Here is a 9,699-nt window from a genome sequence, read left to right as displayed (position 1 = left end):
GAGGGTTTTTAAAGCTTAATTAATACTTGTTAGGAATATATAGATATTTAAATGTCCAAAACTTGGCCACAGTTATGTAAATGACACATATCGTTTATCCACACACAAATCTTGAAGTGAACAGAGACACATGTAAAGATTTTTTTTTTCAAATACTTAAAAACATTTATTCGAGCCAAATGATTTTGTTAGTCTAGCAAAATAATGTCAAAGCAGTCAATTGTGCTACTATAACTATGCCACAACACAATGTTATGTTAAAACATGTCATCTGTCACTATGTTGGGACGCAACACAAGTCAGTAGATCTTGTCTGTCAGTCAGAGCCCATCCCCCTCTACACTAGTACTATAACAAACTGATAGTACGTTTGATGTATTGTGGGCTGACTTCACCCTTCTGTTGAGTAATTTATTTACTCATTGTTGTTGGCTCACTTGGATGTGTTCACTACCATGTAAAACATCAATGACAAAAAGTCGTTAAGGAGTTAATTTCTTCTACACAGCTGCCTGCAGTGACAACTTTTCAGGATAGTTTTAACTTTGTTGGAGAAGGAATGACACATTAATTATAAGCAACAGTGGTTAGCCAGCAGAGCATCCAGAGGGCAAGGCGCTCATCACAATTCCTCAGTGCCTTCATCTGGACTAACACAATTAGAATGTAGAACATTTTAGACTTGATGGACTTTGTATTTTAGTGTTTGTATTTTCACTCTTGTCAGTTCAGTCTCTTTGGAGTTACTGAACCAAACATCACCTACACATGCTTTTTTTTTCAGCATGTAACAATTCTGGTTTAAATGTTAACTTTCTGATAGCCATAGGCTGTGGCGTGCAATATGACAAAAAAATTCAGATAATAATTATAGCATTCACAGTATAAAATACTCCAAAAATCTCATTTGCATACTGTAATCTCAGTATTTAATTATATGTGCTATTTGTTTTCTTAATTGTAACGGAATTTTAAACTTTAAAACTGGAGAAATAAATGAGAAATAAAGTAAAGCTGTTGCCCTTATTGAACCATCAGGATTGAAAGGTAATATAAAGCGAAGACGGTGTAGCCTTTTGTTCTCATTTTCTTTTCTCCATATTTAATTAGTATTAGCTCCTTAAAGAAAAAGTATAGTGGTTTTGTAAACATTTTCTTTATGTATTATAGTAAGGACTAAAAAACATATATACTGTGTGTATATACACAGTACAGACCACAAGTTTGGACACACCTTCTCATTCAAAGAGTTTTCTTTATTTTCATGACTATGAAAATTGTAGATTCACACTGAAGGCATCAAAACTATGAATTAACACATGTGGAATTATACATAACAAAAAAGTGTGAAACAACTGAAAATATATTTCATATTCTAGGTTCTTCAAATTAGCCACCTTTTGCTTTGATTACTGCTTGGCACACTCTTGGCATTCTCTTGATGAGCTTCAAGAGGTAGTCACCTGGCACAGCACCCCATCACTCTCCTTCTTGGTCAAATAGCCCTTACACAGCCTGGAGGTGTGTTTGGGGTCATTGTCCTGTTGAAAAATAAATGATGGTCCAACTAAACGCAAACCGGATGGAATAGCATGCCGCTGCAAGATGCTGTGGTAGCCATGCTGGTTCAGTATGCCTTCAATTTTGATTAAATCCCCAACAGTGTCACCAGCAAAGCACCCCCACACCATCACACCTCCTCCTCCATGCTTCACGGTGGGAACCAGGCATGTAGAGTCCATCCGTTCACCTTTTCTGCGTCGCACAAAGACACGGGGGTTGGAACCAAAGATCTCAAGTTTGGACTCATCAGACCAAAGCACAGATTTCCACTGGTCTAATGTCCATTACTTGTGTTCTTTAGCCCAAACAAGTCTCTTCTGCTTGTTGCCTTTCTTTAGCAGTGGTTTCTCAGCAGATATTCTACCATGAAGGCCTGATTCACACAGTCTCCTCTTAACAGCTCTAGAGATGTGTCTGCTGCAAAAGGTGGCTACTTTGAAGAACCTAGAATATGAAATATATTTTCAGTTGTTTCACACTTTTTTGTTATGTATAATTCCATATAATTCCATGTATAATGTGTTAATTCATAGTTTTGATGCCTTCAGTGTGAATCTACAATTTTCATAGTCATGAAAATAAAGAAAACTCTTTGAATGAGAAGGTGTGTCCAAACTTTTGGTCTGTACTGTATATATATATATATATATAAAGATATATATATATATATATATATATATATATATATATATATATATATATATATATATATATATATACACACACATCTATCTATCTATCTATCTATCTATCTGTCTGTCTGTCTGTCTATATATATATGTCATTTAGTCAGGTATAAATAAAATATTCCATGTAAATTTTTAGCTAAGAGGTAGAGCATTAAGCTGTTTTCACATGTTTTCCTGGTCATCCTTATTTGCGATTTACTGAAAATAAAAACTGTTGTATGTGCAGCACTGTCTGAAGCCTGCATACACAGTTGAATGAGTTTAAGCAGTGACTCATCCTTCTCTCCACTGTTGGCCACCTGTATAGAAAATTCTGGCCAACATTTCAATAAAATAGAGGAAGTCTAAAGATAAACAGGCCCTACTTTGTTATCTATTAGGATATCTATTGTGATTTATTAGTATTTTGTAGCTCCCAACTGTCCCTGATTTCGAGGGACTGTCCCTGATTTGGAATAAAGTCCCTCTTTCCTTATCATTTGTCCCTCATTTTGGTCTTATCTATATAGCTGTATATAAAATGCATTACTTATCTTTTAAAAAGTGTTTCCTAGAGCTAAACTTTTCATCAAATTTCTAAATGGTTGCATTTCTAAATTTCAAAATCCAGGATAAATGAATAGTAGTAAATAAAGAAAAAAAAAAAGACTCAAGGTGTTAACTAATCTTTTTTTTTGTATAATTCTCCTTTAACCACTTAAGAACTGAATGGATTTGCACCCTTAAAGCGGAGTTCCACCCTAAAAACAAACTTTTTATTAACAGCTTGCCTTTAATGTAAAAAAATTAAAAATAATTCTTAAAAAACTATTTGTACTCACTTGTATATGGCTGTTACTAGGCAGATTTTGTAATCTGCCTAGTGCCTAGACCGCGGTGGTTCAACTTCCTGTCCGAAGACCCCATTTCCCAAGAGTCTCTGGGCATTACTGTGCCTAAAAATCCCAGCATGCACCTTTCTAGGGAATTCCAGGAAGACACAGGAACTGGGCTTCTCATACCCACAGCTAACATGGAAACGGCCACAAGATCGCTGAGCAGATGTCAGTTAAATGTTTACACTGTTTTATGTACCGATCATGTTTTTTTGATAATTGTAAAAGAAAATTGAATGTAATGTATTGTGGATTCCAAAAAAAAAACTATGCCCGGAATCCCACTTTAATGACCAGGCCATTTTTTTTGCGATACAGCACTGCATCGCTTTAACTGACAATTGTGCGGTCCTGCAACGTTGTACCCAAACAAAATGTATGTCCTTTTTTTCCCACAAATACTGTATTTATTGGCGTATAACACTCACTTTTTTACCCTGAAAATTGAGGGTAAACTGTGCCTGCGTGTTATACGCAGGGGACGGTGGAACGTTTTTTTCCTGAAACTTCCCTCTTAAAGTTAGGGTGCGTGTTATACGCCTGTGCGTGTTATACGCCGATAAATACGGTAGATCTTTCTTTTGGTAATATTTGATCACCTATGCAGGTTTTATTTTTTGCGCTATACACAAAAAAAGACTGACAATCTTGAAAAAAAAATTTTTTTTTCTTTTTAGTATAATAAGTATCCCCTATTTAAAAAAAAAAAATGTCTTCATCAGTTTAGGCCAATATGTATTCTTCTACATATTTTTGGTAAAAAAAAAATCACAATTAGCTTAAATTGGTTTGCGCAAAAGTTATAGGGCCAGATCCAGAGAGAATTGGATCCGCGCAGCGTATCAGAGATACACTACGCCGCCGTACCTTACCTGGCGGAATTTCGAATCCTCAACGAATTTGAGCCGTAAGTTACTGCGGCGTAGTGTATTTCTGGCGGCGGAATTCAAATCGGCGATCAGGGGACGGGTTTCATTTAAATGAAGCGCGTCCCCGCGCCGAATGAACTGCTCATGCGTCGTCCAGAAATTTCCCGCCGTGCTTTGCGCGAAATGACGTCGCAACGACGTCATTTTTTTAACTTAGACGTGAGTTACGTCCATCCCTATTCACGGACGACTTACGCAAAAAATAAAAATTAAAAATTTCGACGCAGGAACGACGGCCATACTTAACATGGCAAGTCTATCTATACGCCGCAAAATACCAGCTTTAACTATACGCCGGAAAAAGCCGACTACAGTTGATGTTAGAAAATGCGACGGCACGCGCGTACGTTCGTGGATCGTCGTAAATCGCTAATTTGCATACCCGATGCAGAAAATGACGCAAACTCCACCCATCGGGCGCCAAAGTATTGCATCTAAGATCCGAAGGCGTACGAAGCCGTAGGCCTGTCGGATCTTACCCAAATGCCGTCGTATCTTGGTTTGAGGATTCAAACTAAAGATACGACGCAGGAAATTTGAAAGTACGCCGGCGTATCAATAGATACGCCGGCGTACTTGCTCTGTGAATCTGGCCCATAGTGTCTACAAAATAGGGGATACATTTATGGAATTTTTATTATTATAATCGTTTTACTGCTAATGGCGGTGGTCAGCGATTTTTAGCGGGACTGCAACTTTGCGGCAGACAGCTCGGACACTTTTGACACTTTTTTGGGACCATTGACATTTATTTATTTATTTTTATTTGGTGGTATTTGATCACCACTGAGGTTTTTATTTTTTGCTAAACAAATTAAAAAACTGTTTTTTTTTTATGTTTTTTTTAGTTTCTGTTATAAAATTTAGTTTTCTTCTTCAATGACAGGCACTGATCAGGCTGCACTGATGGGCACTGACGAAGTGGCACTGATGGACACTGATGAGGTGGCATTGATAAGGTGGCACTGATGAGGAGGCACTAATATGTAGAATTGATGGGCACTGATATGCAGCATTGCTGGGCACCAATAGCCAGCATTGATATGCAGCACTGATGGGCACTGATATGTGGCACTGATAGGCACTGATGGGTTTCACTGATGGTCACTAATAGGCGGCACTGATGGGCACTAATAGATAGCACTGAAGAGCAGCACTGATGATGAGGTACTGACAGTCATTACTGATGGGCACTGATTGGCAGCTGTGAAGGACACTGACAGGTGTTACTGATGGGCACTGATTAGCACTTTGGTGGGCACTGACTGGCAGCTGATGGGCAGTGATTGGCAGATGTGGTGGGCACCTCTGATGGGGGCTGAGCTGATAATCAATGCGCTTATAATCATCAGCGCAGACCCCCCCCCTCTGACAGAAGAGCTGCCGATCGGCTCTCCTGTCAGCGCAAACTGAGGAAAGCCATTTATCAGTTCTTCCTGGTTGCGATTAGCTGTGATTGGTCACAGCTGATCACATGGTAAAGAGCCTACGTCATAAGCTGTTTACCATGAACAGAGTTGCGGTGTGACAGATTGACACACCGCACCACCAATCGCCACGTGCCCCCCACGGGCGGGCAAATGTGGCGTATCCTGCTGGACATCATACGATGTCCAGTCAAGATAACTTAACCACTTTGGCAACGTCATTCGGTTATATGGCGGGCAGGAAGTGGTTAAAAATTAAGAGACGCAAGCGAATTAACACATTAACCCCTGCCTTTATATTTGCTGTGTTTTGAAAACCATCACAGTGCCTATGTAAATGCTCTAGAGAGAAATATATGATTATGTGTATCCTATACCTGTTTAAAGGAGTGTCCTTAAAGCCTTGAACTATGAATTATGATTCTATACTACACTCATGTAATCACTGAAGAAACATAATTAATTCTGAATAAAAGACAGCTCCTTAATGAGTTTAGCTAAGCCATGCTGCTGTCACCCTCCACCTCCCGCATACTCCATTCTCCATTTAATATGACTCCACACAGAGATGTTGAATAATGCACATTTGGAGGGATCAGTATGCAGATACAGTGAGTTTCACTGTGCAACATACCATGCAAACATCAGAAAGGTTGAATGCAAAAGAATCAATTTTTCCAGTGGTCTGGCCTGTAATGATAACTCTCAAAGTACATGGAACAAAAAGCAAAAAGAATAAATGTTTGGAAAGTTTTGTGTTACTCCTTAAATGGTGTCACTGTCTGCTTTATCCCTGAAAGTCCACACGACAATGTCTTGTATTACACTTGGTTGTTTGGCAGACTGTTGCTTGATTGGGTCTAAGGCCCCCGTACACACGACGCAGAATTCAGCCAGAAACTCGATCGGAGCTGAATTCTGCCGAGAAACCCGGCGTGTGTACACTTTCGGCCGAGGAAGCCGACGAGTTCCTCGTCGAGCCAAATAGAGAACATGTTCTCTATTTCCTCGTTGTTCAATGAGGAAAGTTGGCTCGCCGAGATCCTCGGCGGCTTCACACAGAACTTGACGAGCAAAACGATGAGTTTTGCCCGTCGAGTTCCTCGGATGTGTGTACGGGGCCAAAGGCTCATACACACGCTTGGTTTTCTCGGCAAGAATCAGCGAAAAAACTGCTGGCAGAGCTTTTTTGGCAAGTAAACCATGCGTGTGTACGAGGGTTTGAGGTTTCTCGTCAAGAAAACTGCCCAGAATCCCGACGAGGAAAATAGAGAACCTGCTCTCTATTTTCTCATCGTGAGATTCTCGGCAGCGTTTTCCTGCTGAGAAACCCAAGCATGTGTATACTTACCTCTCCATGGAAACCTGCGCAGGCTCGAAATGACTTTGACGCATGCGCGGCAGCTTCCAAGGCATAGGTAGGGTGAAGCAAGATGTCGGCGATGGCATCGAATGTGACGAGCGCATGCTCGTCGTAGTCGATGAAGTCACCACGTTCGTGCCATTCAAAAGAACGACGGTTCTTTTGAATAGTGTGTCTGTACACTCGGCCTATGTTTTTTTTCCTGACGAGAATCCGGGCCGTGTGTACAGGGCTTCAAAGGGTATAATTTATGCCATGGCCTTGAAGCATTGCATCATGGCCATGGTATACATATGGCTGTGAGCAGGGCTGCATGTTCTCCTTCAGGTGGGCAGATGGGGTAATAAATCCACATCTTAACCACCTATTTGTACTACCCCCCCCCCCCTCCCCCCAGGCTGCCTTTGTGACTGAGGCATAACTGTGAACTAGAGAGAGATAATCTTCATTGTTTCAGAAAATCTCATAAAATGTTGACAGTCCCAAGGTTTAGATGGTACTTCTTTAGGAAGGTCAAAGACAGACTATTCTGCCGGATTAAAGCAGAAAAGGAGAGCTCTAAACATGATTATCCGACATGAATACTTCATGGTGAAACCTATCTGTAGGGCTAAATTACACAGGAGATTTTTAATTGCACAGTTCCTTGAAATTAACCTTTGGTTTGCAACCACCTAATTTTCAGCATATTCACTTCACTATTCTGCACATGAGACTTTGTCATAAAGATATTAATCTAAAACTACTGAGGGATTAAACATCTGCATGCAGTTTAGCTCTTAAAACAATTACTGAGATTTCACAACATACTGGAACATTTCTTTGAGAGATACTAAGCACCTTCATAACTTGTTAATCCTTACATTGTTAGGCTATCAGAAATTAATGATTGAGAATACCAGCTCATGAATTATCAACCCTACTATGGAAATATCAAATGTACCTTAAGACATTAGAAGGTTATTAAAGAAGAACTTCTCTCTGCGTAAGGCTGGCCATCCTTAGATGCTTTTTTTTTTCCTTGATCAGCCAGAGGGCTAACAGAAAAAAAAATAACAGATTGCCCCATCCACTTAAGCAAAGTGGGTGGAGGAATCATTTTTGCTGTGCCAGTGCCAACGCATTCTGACAGCGCAACTAGTCCTCTGTCAGAATACACTGATCAGCAGCTGATTGCAATTGATTTACAAAAGTTTTCCAATAGTCTGGTTTAACAGAAGTCAATTGTTATATCATGTATAATAGGACACAGTGGCGGTGCGTCCACAGAGGGCGCAGAAGCACCGCCCCCTCTCTCCTGCACCCATCAATCAACAATAGATAGATTCATGCATTGCATGAATCTATCTATTGTCGCGGCTGCTGCCCTCTATTCAGGTGTCTGGCCCCTTGTCGAGCGTCGGCCATCTGAATTACAGCGGTGGGGGTGTTTTGGAAGTGCCTGATTAGGGAAAACTGGCTGCGTTTGATGGGGCAAACTGGCAACATTTGATGGGGGTAAACTGGCAACATTTGATGGGGCAAACTGGCAACATTTGATGGGGCAAACTGGCAACATTTGATGGGGCAAACTGGCAGCTATTGATGGGGCAAACTGTGATCATTATATATGTTTATGGATAATGTGCTAGAAGGGAAAGAGGAGGTGGTACCAGTACTGTCAAATGTAACATAAATACCAGGATAAGCTAAAAAAAAAAAAAAAAAAAGAAACTGCCTGTCATAGTACCACCAGAAGTAAAGGAAAGAACAATATCCTCCTGGTATCATAGATAAGCACAACAAATAAAAAATAAAAAACATATTTGAAGAGTTCCATTAGGCAAAGTTTTACTAAACTACCTTGCTAACCATGCTCCAGCAAGCAAATCAAATCAGATCAGAGCTTGTTCTAGCTAATCCAAATCTATTTCTTCCACTTGAGTACAACAATGGTAACAGAAGGGAAAGTTTAATAAAAACATATCCTCTTACGTCATGGATCAGTATTGCTTTTAGAGAGAAATTCCCTTTAATACTAATGGGATTGAACAAAAGACTAGATAGAACACAAATTCTAGACCTGTTCATAGGATTTTGTCAAGGAAACACAGCAGTACAGATGACAAGCACTTATAAAAAAATCTTTCTATTATCAAAGCTAAAATGTTTCCATACACATTACTATGTTAGAAATTAAAACATTTACACTTTTGAAGTTCATATTAATATTGCAAATTTATGGCATGCCTATTTAGTAAACAAAGTGATGATAAAAGCACAAATGAAAAGTGACAGTGGGCCATAGTAAAAAATCTGAATTCACTTCAAGTGGAACTAAACCCAAACGAACTGTTTCCCAAAGCCGTTACATTTATGGCATACTGTGAATGATAACTGTCACAAGTGATTTTGCTCTCTACCAAACCGTCAAGCCATCAAATGGCTGGTGCCATAACTGATCACATGTGCGGCACTCACTATTTCGAAGCGTGCCAGAAATATTAGACAAATCAAATATTGCTTTCCTACCCTTTCATATACCAAGCTGATGCAGAAAAAAAAAACATTTAAGGTACAACATTATTCAACCAATAATATAAATCCACAATACTAGTTAGACAATAATTTTCCTAAGTAGTGCAGTAATACAAATAAAAAATGACAATGAACATATATTAGAGTCCAACACAATAAGTGCTTAGTGGTGCATGCTAATCATATTCAGTTCCAAATAGTCGCAACATGTGTTATTCAACAACCTCCTTGTGATATATTCACAAGCAAGTTTGCTTTTGAAGTTGTCCACTTTTTTTGACGAAACACATTGGGCAAGAGTTCCAGGCAATGTTCTTTTCACTCTTTGGAGTGCAC

This window comes from Rana temporaria, chromosome 2, assembly GCF_905171775.1.
Source record: "Rana temporaria chromosome 2, aRanTem1.1, whole genome shotgun sequence".
NCBI classification, from domain to species: Eukaryota; Metazoa; Chordata; class Amphibia; order Anura; family Ranidae; genus Rana; species Rana temporaria.
Note: the sequence above shows the minus strand (reverse complement) of the source record.